At 44.5% G+C, this 14,300-nt stretch overlaps 1 long non-coding RNA gene across 3 annotated transcripts in view; it reads right to left on the bottom strand.

Moving 5' to 3' along the window:
• Positions 1-398: 398 nt before the first annotated feature.
• LOC102152935 overlaps positions 399-14,300 on the bottom strand; it is a 22,933-nt gene continuing 9,031 nt past the window's right edge. Inside the window, exons 2-6 of one of the 3 annotated variants that reach the window (XR_005354642.1) lie at positions 10,654-10,734; positions 8,830-8,925; positions 6,190-6,251; positions 2,358-2,555; positions 399-826 (exon numbers count right to left, since the gene is read on the bottom strand). This is a non-coding gene — a long non-coding RNA (uncharacterized LOC102152935). Of the gene's footprint in view, positions 827-2,357; positions 2,556-6,189; positions 6,252-8,829; positions 8,926-10,653; positions 10,826-14,300 lie in introns of all 3 variants that reach the window. The other 2 variants (XR_005354640.1, XR_005354641.1) reach the window with 2 other exon arrangements.

The following is a 14,300-nucleotide window of genomic DNA, read 5'->3' as shown; positions in this document are numbered from 1 at the left end:
TGGTGTAGGCAGCCTTCCGGCGACGTGAGGCTGAAGCTGAAACCGAGAGACCGCAGAGCAGGGAAAGGAAAACCTGTGATACCAACACGTCTCCGAGCATCAGACAGACCAACAAATCTCAGTATGTTTCCTGTTAACTTGCAACCCAGAGCATCCTTATTTGGAGTTTGTGTTTGTGCGTGAGTGTGCGCATGTGCATGTGTAAATGTTCTCCCAAAAATACTGGTGAGTTTCTGAGAGCTCTGATCACGGCCTGTTTTAACTAGTGCTTTTTTGGCCTCTTGCCTATTCCTGAGCCCCTGGGTGGGTATTCTCTGCGACAGCTCTCTTTCCCCACCTCGTGCTGCAGACCTCTGGGGAGCCCAGGCCCCGGTCCTCTGATTGATGGGTGACTCCGAGATGTTGCTGTCCAAAGATGTCCAAAGGCACCCCCAACTCCCCAACACTATGACACGACATCAAACGCTTGTGTCTCCAACCCTCGGGGGCTTGGGCCTTGCTGCATCCTTTCAGGTACCCGCCCAATCATCCCTGTCCTTTCTACATCTCTGGGCCAGTTTTCCACCCTTGACCAACCAATCTCAAAGTCATGACTTATTTCTTCCCAGGACATCATATCCCAAGAAGGAGAGCACGCTACAGAGATTTTTAAGTCGCACCAACACGAACCTTTTTATGTAAAGAGCCACGTGTTTTCCTTGAAAGAATGGTAAAGGGCACCTGGGGGGCTCAGTCGTTAAACCTCAGACTCTTGATCTCAGCTCAGGTCTTGATCTCAGGATTGTGAGTTCAAACCCTGCGTTGGGCTCCATGCTGGGTGTGGAGCCTGGAAAGAAAGAAAGAAAGAAAGAGAGAGAGAAAGAAAGAGAAAGAAAGAGAGAAAGTTAAAATGACTTTGGTTTTCCCTTTAGAGTAGGGATACAAAGTTACCTCTTAAACAAAATTAAGTCTAAATTGATCTAAAGAAAAATATTTGATAAATAATGGTTACAGTAGACCCTCAACATGGCTAAAATACTCAAGTGGTACATGGGCAGGTGAGGTTTGGGAAACACGGCCTCAGAGAAACTAGCTTTTTCCAGGTGATAGACCCAGATTGTATGGTTTGGGCATGAGAGTCACCTTTCATTTCTCTTGGGTCTTCTCTTTATATGCATGGGTGCCCAGCACCCAGATGGCCAAAGTGAGGGTTGGTGGTTGTCACCAAGCGGCTGTACCTTTGTTAGAAGACCAGAGAGATTCTATCTCTGATAATTTAAAGCTGAAACTTCTAGGAGACTTCTGCTGAAATAGCACCTGTAGGTAATGCCCACATCCATGTTTCTTGATGCCCATGGAGGGTTGCGGGCGGGAGCTAAGGAGTATTGGATTAAGCTGCAGAATGGGAAAGATGTGGGCTCATTTCCAGACCTTACCACTTCCTAAATATGTGATAGCGACAAACTACCCAATCTCCCTGACCTCAGTTTCCTCATCTGTAAAATAGAAATGACTAATAGTGAAAACTACTTTCTATTCTGTGGGAACTAGGAGGCACCTGGGTGGCTCTGTCGATTGAGCAGCGGATCTCTGGTTTCGGTTCAGGTCATGATCTCAGGGTCATGGGCTCCATGAGTCTGCCTGAGATTCCCTCCCTCTCCCTCTGCCCCTCCCCCTGCTCACGCACATGCTCTCTTTCTTAAATAAATAAATAAAATCTTAAAAAAAAAAGAAGATGCTTTGAGTGCTTGAAGCTAATTAGCTACAGATGGAACAACAAATTTAATGACCCCCTGAGGAAAGAATCAGACAAATTGGAATGTGGGACCTTATAAAGAACAGCTATTCTGGACTTGAAAAAGCCAGTATCATAGAAATAAAAGTATGGACATATGGGAGACTATTCCAAACTAAAAGGGACTAAAGGCATGTGACAATCAAATGGCTCCCAAGAATTTTTTTTTCAAATTTTTATTTATTTTTTATTCATGAGAGACACACAGAGAGAGGAAGAGACACAGGCAGAGGGAGAAGCAGGCTCCTCACAGGAAGCCTGATGTGGGACTTGATCCTGGACCACAGGATCACGCCCTGAGCCAAAGGCAGATGTTCAACCACTGAGCCACCCAGGCGCCCCAAGAATGACCTGATTCTTATCTGATATGTACCTGAGTATTTAGGATGAATGGTCATCATGTCTACAGCTTACTCCCAAACGATTCAGAAAAAAATAAGGACAAGGCAAACATAGCAAATCATTTACAGTTATTAAATCTGGACAGAGGTAATAGGTGGGGTTTATTATACTACTCTAACCACTTTTCTGTAGGTTTGAAACTTTTTAGTAAAAAAGAGGTTTTGGCAAACACAACACTCACAATGACAGAGGATTCCACTGACCAAAGGCAGGGCTGGAGCCCCCCAGGGGGGTTCGGGAGACATAGAGGTTCCACTCGATGCTCAAAGTTACTGAAGATGGAGATAGAGTGTCCCTGAGCCCGTGGACGTGTCGCTCACCCCACAACCAAGCCCTTCTTCCTGGCTTAGAGGGCCCCAGTTTTATTCAGGTACAAGATCTGTGGGAAGAATGATGGGAGCACTTTGGGGGAGTTTATCCTGCTCAAAAGAACCTGTGAGACTACCTACACCTCCTAGAGTTGGGAGGTCTGTGATTGAGAGAGGGCGTGATGAGGGGGATTCAGCATAATGCACTGGTCTATTTCTTGCCCTGGTCGCTGGTTATGTGAGTGTTTGCACTATGATAATTAATTTATGCCGTATGTTTATATAATTTTTGGGGTGTATATAACTGTGTGTGTGTGTGTGTATAAATGTTTTCTTTCTTCTTTGTGGCAGAAGTTGAGTGAAGATATAATCATGCAAGAAGCACTGGAGGCCGTCTTAGGACAATGCAGTGACAAGTCCCAAGATGGCTGCCAACATGTTGAAGATGATGGAGGAGAAAAGTGGACAGAGACGTCCCTTGCTGCCATCACTGAGCCACTACACTAACCCAGGTGTTATATGTCTCCTGGTTATGAGGAGGAATGAATGTCCTTATCTCCAAAGCCTCTTGGGATTGGGTTTCCTTTGACTATATCCCAAAGCACGTTGGGTATTGTGTTGGAGTCTCCAAGACCACCCTTGGATTTAGTAATTCACTAGAAGCACTCACTAGACCCAGAAGGTGTAATGCTCCCAGCTATGGTTTTATTACAGTGAAAGGGAAAGTGTTCATGGGGAGAAAACACAGAGGAAACCAGGCGCGAGCTTACAAAAGTCCCCTCCCAGGGGAGCTACACAGGACGCACTTAGCATTGTCCTCCAGCAATGATGGGTGACAACATGTGCAAAGTGTTGTCCACTAAGGATGCTTACTTGTGCCGAGGAGTCCAGGGTTTTTTTGTCATTTTTTTTTGAGTCCACAGTTTTTATTGGGGGTCAGCTATGGGGGCACACGGTCTTTGAAGACTGACCGAGTCCTGAGGCTCCAGAGGGAAGGACGTGTTCAACTGCAAATTACACTGTCCACACAAACTATCCAGACAAACAGGTACAGTGTGGTTTAAGACCTCAAGTGTGCAAAACACTCTTATTAGAACATTCAAAGAGCTCGATTGTCAGGTGTCCGCCAAGGGCCAATCACAAAAATAGGAGCTTCTTGGGAGTGCACCTCGGCCTGCGGCATTAACTGTTTTCTGCATAAGTATAATCATCATCCTCATTCTTTTGAGTAAATGGAGGTCCAGAGGGGTTAAGAAATGTGCTCAAAGCCACCCTAACAAATACCGGAGCTCTTAAGTGTTTGGCATGATGGCTTCAAGGGTCCCCTTTCAAGTTGGCTGTGCTTCTGGGGCCCACTCTCCAGACCAAAGGAAACATGAACGTGGGCTGGATTTGACCCAAAGCCTGCATCCTTGGGATGCCTGGAGATGCCACTGAAATACTTACAAAGGAGTAAAAGGGGGTGAATCCTCAAAGGTAAAGGAAAGGAAGTTAGAGGAAGTTAGAGGAGTTAGAGGAAGATCCCTACACAAAGGGGTAGAAATGTCAATGCATTTCCCAAAGAAGTTGGAACTCAACTTGTTTCAGGAGCAGTTGATTCTGGGACAGGAAGAGGGGCCCAGAAACTGCAGGAGGCACCCACACGGGAGGGCCCAGGGGGGCCTGGGGATAAGTGGAAGGGGAGCCAGAATCTGCTTAATTGGGAGGAGCTATTTTGTCAAGCAATACTTTTGGAATTGTAGTTATTTTCTCTTTCTTTCTTTCTTTCTTTCTTTCTTTCTTTCTTTCTTTCTTTCTTTCTTTCTTTTTTGGAGGCTCCACACCCAACATGGGGCTTGAACTCACGAACCTGAGATCAAGAGTCACATGCTCTTTCGACTGAGCCAACCAGGTGGCCCCTGGGATTGTGGTTGAGAATCATTTCTGGAGTGGCTACCTCTCCCCAAGGGGGTGTTTGGGAAACTGGGGGAAGGTTTTTGTCGCAAGGGTTAGGGGAGCCACCGGTACTTCCTGGACAGGGGACCAGGGCACCAGGATGCCAGATGTCCCATGAGGCTTCCCACAGTGCCCCAGATGGAAAGTCCAACACCACATCCCGTGAGGTGCTGGTGGGGGTAAACAACCTGTTTATAATTACCCAAGTCCAGCACTGAGCTCCACTTACTCATAAACAAAGTTATAAATTTTCCGAGACTGCAAATACCGGTTGTAACAAGGGAAGTTTTTTCATTGTTCACCATTGGGTTCTTTGTATCGCCAGTACAATGTGCTGTGTCTGTCTTGTTTGTGGTAGTCCAGAGAGCATTCAGGAAGATTCTGCCCCTAGCACACACCCCCAACCCCATCATTATGTCTTGCAGCTTAATCAGGCCCGAGTCTTTCATTATTGTATTACAAATTACTTTCCTCTTATTCTTTCTTTATATTACAATGAGGGCATTATCTTGATTTGAAAAAATGTGTTTGTATGTGGGTAGGTTATATTATCCATAAATTTTATTTCAGGGTAGTAAAAGGAACATTTAAAAATATTATAACATTAGTTTATGGTGATAAAAATCAGAACAGCAGTTACCCTGGGGAGTGGGTGGTGGGTGGTGAGAGGTTTGACTGTGAAGAGGCACAAAGGAACTTTCTGGAACGATGAAAATGTTCTTTACCTTGATTGCGGTGGTAAACAATTGCCCAAAATCATCAAACTGCACACACAAAGTGGGCTTGTTGCAGTGTAATTGTAATGTAAATTATACCTCCCTGAAGTTGAATAAAACATACATTTTTAAATATCTGTGCAGAAAAATTTTTAAATATATATTTGTTACAGAAAGGAGGCATTGGATCTGCTAAGGCCTTGAAATGAAAGATTAAGTGGATTTGCATGGGAATCCGAAAACAAAAACGAAACCGTAGCAAACAGACCATTGGAGCCGATGCTACTTTGCAAATCTTGCACAAGTTATACAAAACTTTCAACTAAATAATAAATATGCATGAGACGCGGTGGCTCAGTGGTTGGGCGTCTGCCTTCAGCTCAGGGCATGATCCCTGGTCCAGGATTGAGTCCTGCATTGGGCTCCCTGAGGGGAGCCTGCTTCTCCCTCTGCCTCTCTCTGTGTGTCTCTCATGAATAAATAAAATAAAATAAAATAAAATAAAATAAAATAAAATAAAATAAAATAAAATAAAATAAAATAAAATAAAAATAACATAACATAACATAACATAAAATAAAATAAAATAAATAATAAATGTGCAGATGTGTGTGCATGCTGGGTTATGATGTGGATACATTTCTGATTCTGCACTGTAGTCGAAAAATTTCAAAAACCACACTCTAAAATAGGAATTGCCAGATGTTCGGGGAGCCTGGGTGGCTCAGTCGGTTAGGCATCTGCCTACAGCTCAGGTCATGATCTCAGGGTCCTGAGATCGAGCCCTGAGCTGCTCCCTGCTCAGTTCCCTCCCTCTTCCTTTGCCCGCAGCTCCTCCTACTCACTGTCTCTCTCTCTCTGTCATCAAATAAATTAAAAAAAAAAAAAAGGAACTGCGAGACTTTCAAAGTGATCATTCAAGTTTCGCCACAATCCGGACTCAAGGTAAAGTTTTCGCTGACAGTGGTGGAAGTCTCCTCTCATCGTTTCCTTGATAATTTTTGATTCTTTTACAGCAACCTCATCAGATGTGATTAGATCACCCTGGCTTTACCTGAGAAGCTTGCCAGTCAGGAGCTTGTGTTTGCAAGAAGATTGGATGTAGTAGCATTTCTTCTAGAAACGGAAATCACAGGGAAGGGAGAGAGAGGGGGGTGGGGTAAGAAATCCAAATCTTTGAGATTTGGAAATCTCAAAATCCACATTAAGAAATCCAAAATCCAAATTAATATCTAAATTTGATCAATCTAGAATTAACGCTCACAAAATGAGAAAGGTGTAAATTGTATCACCCACAAAGAGCTGATTTTTCTGCTACGTATATAGATTTCCCACAAATCAGTAAGAAATGGAACAATCCCGTAGGGAAAAAAGGTACACAGAGCCTATGAACAGATAGTTCCTAGAAAAAGAAACTGAAATAGCTCTTAAATATATAAGAAGGTGTAAAATGTGATTTGAAGTAAAATAAATGCACGGTAAAATAACCCTGAGGGGCGCCTGGCTGGCTCAGTCAGAAGGGCATGTGGCTCTTGATATTGAGGTTGTGAGTTCGAGCCCCACATTGAGTGTAGAAATTGCTTAAATAAACAAACTTAAAAATAGTAACAGGGGCACCTGGATGGCTCAGTGGTTGAGCGTCTGCCTTCTGCTCAGGGCATGATCCCCAGGTCCCAGGATTGAGTCCTGCATCTGGTTCTCCGCAGAGAACCTGCTTCTCCCTCTGCCTATGTCTCTCCCCCCTCTCTCTCATGAATAAATAAATAAAATCTTAAAAAAAAAAGTAACAGTGAGATACCATTTTTTTTAAAGCAGGCTCCCTGCTGGCACAAGACTTGAACTCATGACCCTGAGATCAAGACCTGAACTCAGATCAAAACTGTATTGCCTAACTGACTGAGCCACACAGGAGCCCCACCATTTTTTTAATAAAGCAAGTTGGTAAAGCACAAAAAGACTGGCAATGCCTTGTATTGGGCAAGACCCCCAGGGAAAGGTCACACATTGCTGGTGGGAGTGTCAACTCGTACAACCTCTATGGCGGACAGTTTGTGACATTTGTCAGATTTAGAAATGCACCTACTCTCTAACCCAGAAATTTGTGTGTGGGGGAACAGCACAGGCACAGAGTACAAAAAGATGTATATACAAGGTTCTTCATGGCAGTACTGCTTGAAATAGCCGAAGATAGGGGACAATCTAAATATCCCTCAGAGGGGATTGTTGAACTAAGTCATGGTCCTCCCAACATAGCATAATGTGCGGCCGTGACAAAAGGATCCTTCAATCATAGTCACCAGTGACCTCCACATTGCTACATTCAAAGTTTAATTACTTCAATATCCTTGGTCCACCGGGAGTATTTAACTTGGCTAAGGGTTCCATCCTTCCTTTGTCCTCTGGCTTCCAGAACACCATGTCTGTTGACTATTCCTTCTCAGTCTTTCAAGGCTGGGTCCTTAGTCCTTATCTCTTCCCATTGGTGTTCCTAGCCAGTTTTAAATGCCATTAATATGCTGTTGGTTCCCAAATGTCTCTCTCTGGCCCAATCTCGTCTTGAACTCTAGACCCCTTATCCAACTGCCTGTTTGACACCTCCATTTTGATGACTAAGGGTTATCTCCATATGAACACACAGAAAACCAAATTCCTGATTTCCTGGTCTGTATCTTCTCTGTCTTCCCTATCTCATCAAAAGGCAACTCATCCTTGCAGTTGCTCAAGGCAAAGTCTTGGAGTTGTCCTTGATTCTTCTGTTTCTCTCTCATCCTCTTTCCCACGTGACGTCAATTTCTGTTAGTTCTACCTTCAAAAATCTACCCAAAACATGTTCACCTCTCACCACTCCCATGCTACCCCCATATTTGGTCTGGTCCACCCTCATCTCCAGCCTGGACCATCTCATTGGTCCCGCTGCTTCTACGCCCCCTCCTGGTGTCCACCAGAATTGATTAAAATAGACCCTAGGATCTCTCACTGTGAAATTTCAGAGCTCTGGGGACACAATGTTTTACTAAGCTTAGGAAAGGGAAGGTCATCAACTGCCGTCACCAATAGCAAAAACAAAGGATCAAGAGACAGAATGGTTTTAAACATCTCAAGCACAATACCGATTTTTCCTTGCCTTATGATGGGGTCACGTCCTGATGAACTTATTGTAAGTTGAAAGTACTGTAAAGTCAAACGTGCATTTAATACACCCAATCTGCTGAACATCATTGCTTGGCCGAGCCAACGTTAAACATGCTCAGAACACTTATGTTATCCTACAGTTGGATAAAACATCTATTTTACAATCAAGTGTTGAACATTTCCTGTTATTTACTTATTTATAATTTTTTAAATATTTTATTTATTCATGAGAGACAGAGAGAGAGAGAGAGAGAGAGAGAGAGAGGCAGAGACACAGAGGGAGAAGCAGGCTCCATGCAGGGAGTCCAAGGCAGGACTCAATCCCGGGTCTCCAGGACCACGCCCTGGGCTGAAGGCAGCGCTAAACCACTGAGCCACCTGGGCTGCCCAACTTATTTATAATTTAATTTATGTTTTAAAATAAACTCTACTCCCAACATGGGGTTTGAACTCAACACTCCAAGATCAAGAGCCACTTGCTTTACTGAGACAGCCAGGCACCCCGCATGTAATTTATTGCATGCTGTACTAAAAGTGAGAAACAGAATGGTTGTAAGTGTACCTGTTGTTTACCCTCATGATCACAGGGCTGATCACAATTGCAGTTTGCTGCCAATTCCCAGCATCCTGAGAGGGTAACATACTGCATATCACTAGCCTGGGAACAGATAAAAAAGTTAAAGATTTGAAATGTAGTTTCTACTGAACGGGCATTGCTTTTGCACTTTTGTAAAGTCAAAAAATTGTGAGTTGAATCATTGTAAATTGGGACTGTCTATACTGCCAACCAGAGGACAAAGGAGCGATGCTTTCAAATGCCTGAAGGAAACTACTTTCTGTTCCTGAATTCTATAGCCAGCGAAACTATCAATTAAGCAAGAGGGGAAGTTGAAGACATTTTCTGAATGACAGGCTTTTAAAAATTCACCTCCTGAGGAACCTTCCTCAAAAAGCTAGAGGATGTGCTCCACCAAAAATGAAAGCATCACTAAAAAAGAGGAAAAGGGGCACCCTTTGCTCAGTGGTTGAGCATCTGCCTTCAGCTTAGGGCATGACCTGGGGTCCTGGGATCGAGTTCCACATCAGGCTCCCTGCAGGAAGCCTGCTTCTCCCTCTGCCTATGTCTCTGCTTCTCTCTGTGTCTGTTATGAATAAATAAATACATACAATCTTAATAAAATAAAATAAAAAAATAAAATAAAATAAAGGAAGAATGGGGATCCAAGACACAAGTGCCCCTCACAGGAGAGAAGTGAGGGGAACCCTAAGGATGATAGAAGCCCCAGCATGGCAGCTGGGTATCAAGATTAGAGATCAACCAGCAGGTCCAAGCAGGACCATGTGACTCAAGGGACACTCATGTTGAGGACTGTCATCCCCAACATGCCAGCTGCCACTGTACTGTTTTGTTTTGTTTTGATTTGATTTTTAACCTGAGGAGAAAATGGCTGGCAGATGTGAGCCACATTCTTGTCTGTATTTGACTTGTCTTGGCCATGACCCAGGCCCTGCTCTCCCTCCAGTGGCTGCTGGATCCCCCCAAGGGGCTCATTTCTCCCCCAGTAAATGTGCTGCTTGGCTCTCACTCATGAGAGCTGTGGAAAGCTGGGGGTTTTCTCAAAAGTGGAAAATGCAGGGCTGACCACATTCCTGCTGGCTGTGCGGGACGCATCCCACATAACAGCCCTGACAGTTAAGTTCATTTATGGTTAGCCTTGTGCTTTCTAGCATTCATTCAGGCCCTCCTCCATGGAACTCTCCAGAAGGGGTTTGTGTAGAATCTCAAGGAAGCTGACACCAGATTGTGACCTGGATATGGTCCAGCTCATCCTCTTCCAAGGACTTCCACTCAAGAGTGGCTGGTCTGCTCTTTCTTTCCACAGGTGGATGGCTCTTTCTCTTCACCCTTTTTTCACCCCTGCAAAAAGTTTTCTTCTATCTACTTGGGCCAGAGCTACACACTGGCTGCAGGGGGAAGCTCAGGCATGAGCCCTGGCACCAGGGGGATGGATGCCAGACAGGCCCCTCAAAGGCCCCTGGGCTCCTGAGTTTCCTAGTCAAGTTGCCTTCTCATCATTTTTTAAAAACTCAACCATAATAGTGGATAAATAGATATTATTATATACTAGGATCCCAGTTACCATGAGAAAGGTGTTTGTGCTATGACAAGAAAAACCCAGAGTTTGTAGTCTAGCTGATAATACTGTACTGACGTAAATTTCTTAGTTTTTTTTTTTTTTTTTTCGTACCACGGTTTTATAAGATGCTAACGTTAGAGGAAACTGGGCAAGAGGCATACTGGAGCACTCTGTACTACTTTTGCAACTTTTCTGTCAATCTAAAATGATTATAAATTAAAAGTCTAAAAAGAAATGTCACAAGGTACCTGGTTGGCTCAGGCCCACAGAGCATGAGACTCTTGATCTTGGTGTTGTGAGTTCAAGCCCCACGTTGGTGCTAGAGCTTACTTTAAGAAAAATAAACGGATAAATAAATTTAAAAAATAAAAATAAATGCCAAGCATCATGATGTTGGAGGAATCTTGCATAGGTGATAAACTATAATAAAGAAAAGAAAAGGAAAAATTAACACAGAGGCCATGGTAATGTTTACAGGGGACTTGGGTGCTAAGGCAATGAAAATTATCTGGTTCCTTACCCAGGTAATGGGTTTGCAGGCTTTTTTCTTCCTTTCTTTCTTTCTTTCTTTCTTTCTTTCTTTCTTTCTTTCTTTCTTTTTTTAAAGATTTTATTTATTTATTTGACAGAGAGAGCACAAGCAGGAGGAGTGGCAGGTGGAGGGAGAGGGAGAAGCAGGCTCCCTGCTGAGCAAGGAGCCTGATGCAGAGCTTGATCCCAGGTCCCCAGGGGTCACGACCCAAGCCCAAGGCAGACGCTCAACCGACTGAGCCACCCAGGCACTCCAAGATTTTATTTATTTGAGAGATCGAGAGAGAGAATGAGAGCACAAGTAGGGGTGTTGGGGCAGCAGGAGAGGGAAAAGCAGGCTCCCTGTGACTGGGGCTCAATCCGAGGACCCCAGGATCACGATCTGAGCTGAAGGCAGACGTTAGCCAGCTGAGCTTTCCAGGAACCCTGAGTTTACAGGCTTTTAAACTGTTATTCTTGGGGATCCCTGGGTGGCTCAGCGGTTTAGCGCCTGCCTTTGGCCCGGGGCATGATCCTGGAGTCCCGGGATCGAGTCCTACATCGGGCTCCCGGCACGGAGCCTGCTTCTCCCTCCTCCTGTGTCTCTGCCTCTCTCTCTCTCTATGTCTATCATGAATGAATGAATGAATAAATAAATAAATAAATCTTAAAAAAATAAACTGTTATTCTTTAAGCTGCGCGTAAGGGTTTTATACTCTGTGCCATGTTGTATGAAACAAAATACAACGTTTAGGGAGCGTCCCACACAGTGCTGAGGGTAATCTACTACCACCAATGACTCCCAGCCTGAGTGAACACACATCATAGGTGTTCAGTTCTGTGTTCTCAGGGAAAATCCCCTCCTCCCAAAACAAGACCAATCCCCTACAGGCTATTCTACTCAATAAGCATGTGTTTCACCATTTTGTTAGTTCCCTCTCACTGCACAACCACCTTTCTCGTGGTAACCATGCTCGGACATGTCATACTATCTATTTTTAAGATGTCGTGGATCCCAAATGCAAGCTAACCTTGTTCAGCGGTGTTTTTTCATTGTTCTTGGATTTCAACCTCAACTTCTAAATCACTGTTCAGCAATCGACTCTGATGTTTGAGGAAAAACAGGACGTCTGCGTGCTGGCTTGCCCAGAAGCAGGAACTTTATGCTTGGCTTTCCTCATCTGTGAAGTAGGTATAATAAAATCCCTATCTCTCAGCCTTGTTAGGATGTGTAAAGCACATCGAATGACGGCCTAGCACTCACTAAGTATGGAAATGTTCTTTTTTTTTTTTTTAAAGACATATAAAGAATTTTTTAAAAGGCAATTTTTGGGGCACTTGGGTGGCTCAGTCGGTTAGGTGTCAGCCTCAGCTCAGGTCATGATCCCAGGGTCCTGGGATAGAGCCCCGCATTGAGCTCCCTGCTTCTCCCTCTCCACCTCTTGTACCCTCTGGTGCATGTTCTCTCTCTCTCTCTCTTTCTCATAAATAAATAAATAAATAAATAAATAAATAAAATACATTTACAAAAAGGTAATTTTATATGACATCTTTTTAAAACTCTTACATATTGATTTTAAAGTCAATCCTCTCCTACCCCTCCCAACATGACTCCAATGGAAAATGTAGCCAAACAATGGTACAATAAATAGTTGGGCAGATAAATGTGATGAAAGTTCACATTTGTTGAGGGTTTACTCTGTCCCAGGCCCCAACTCTGGATCTAATGGAACCATTCCTCCTACCCCGTGATTGGACAGTGTTGGGAGATGCCGATGGACTCGAGGCCTGAAATCCAGTGTGTGATGGCTGATGTCTCCGGGCACAGGGATGAAATGAAGATGATGGAGCCCGATGGTGAAGGCCCCAGGGACAGGAGGCCCTAGAAATGAATCTCAGCTCTTCTGCTTACTAATGGGGTGATCTCAGGTAAGTGAGTTCACTTCTCTGGGCCTCAGTTTCCATTCTAGAATGTGAGGATAATAAGGGGGGGTGTGGACTCGACATGATCACGCTCATGACACCTGACACATAGTGAGCACCGAACTGGCTCAGGCCATGATTATAAGGATGAAGCCTCAGGTAGGCGGGAGACTGAGTGTTCAGAGGGGTTGCCCTGGGCCTGTCACGGGAAGCTTCCATCTCCAAGAGGGCGAGTCACCCTTCCTTCCTACCATAATTTGAGGCAGAGTGGCATCTCCCAGGAGGTGAGCTGTGTCCTGATCACACCCCTCACCTCCGGTGGCTCACAGGTCCCCTGACACATGACATCATAGGCAGAATGAAATAATGGAGCACAGAGGTTGGGATGAAAGGAAATTGTCTCTGCTTATCTCTTCCTCCCAATTTCAAATTCTTGGACCTAGCGCTTTTGGATTCCTCTTTTTTTTTTTTTAAGATTTTATTTATTTATTCATGAGAGATGAAGAGACGCAGAGACATAGGCAGAGGGGAAGCAGCCTCCTCACAAGGATCCCAATGTGGGACTTGATCTCAGGACCCTGGGATCACGCCCTGAACCAAAGGCAGATGCTCAACCACTGAGCCACCCGGGTGTCCCTTTTGGGTTCCTCTTGAAGCAGCAAGGCCCCAGGGGATGGGCAACGGTCATGGTTACCCCCAGTGAGGAAGTAAAGAGTGATCCCAATAGTGATTGGGATTCATGTATGCAATCGTTTATCAAATCTTTATTGTACACCTACCATGTGCCAGACAGACCAAGTCCTTGCCTTCTTGAAGCTAATGATCTCGTGGGAAAGTTAGACAATAGACGTAACACAGAGGTAAATATTCTAGTCTGATGCAAGGTGATGAGTGCTGTGTGAAAACACTGGGCAGGGTGTACCCTGGGCAGGGTCGGCAAACTGCCACCTGCAGATCAGATCTAGCCCGTCACTTTTTGCACAGTTCCCAAGCTAAGAATGCTTTTTACTTCTTTTAATGGTTGCAAAAAGGAAATCGACAGATTTTTTGTGGCCCATAAAATTTGCATGAGATTCACATGTCAGTGTCCATAAATAAAGTTTTATTAGAACACTGGCATGCTCATCGGGTTGCATATTGTTGATGGCTGTTTTTGTGTTATAGCCACAGAGTTGAGTCGCTGTGGCAGAGACCATATGGTCTGCAAAGCCTAAACTATTTACTACCTTGCTCTTTACAGAAACAGTTCGCGGATCCCCGGCTTCGGGGCTTGGGAATGGTATGTGAAGGTGGATTGCTATTTTATGTTAGAAAGTCAAAGGGAGGGACGCCTGGGTGGCTCAGTGGTTGAGGGTCTGCATTTGGCTCAGGGCGTGATCCTGGTGTCCCAGGATCGAGTCCCACATTGGGCTCCCTGCATGGATCCTGCTTCTCCCTCTGCCTGTGTCTCAGCCTCTCTCTG

Source organism: Canis lupus, chromosome 1 (assembly GCF_011100685.1).
Source record: "Canis lupus familiaris isolate Mischka breed German Shepherd chromosome 1, alternate assembly UU_Cfam_GSD_1.0, whole genome shotgun sequence".
Lineage (NCBI taxonomy): Eukaryota > Metazoa > Chordata > Mammalia > Carnivora > Canidae > Canis > Canis lupus.
This window is presented reverse-complemented; position numbering and strand designations above follow the sequence as displayed.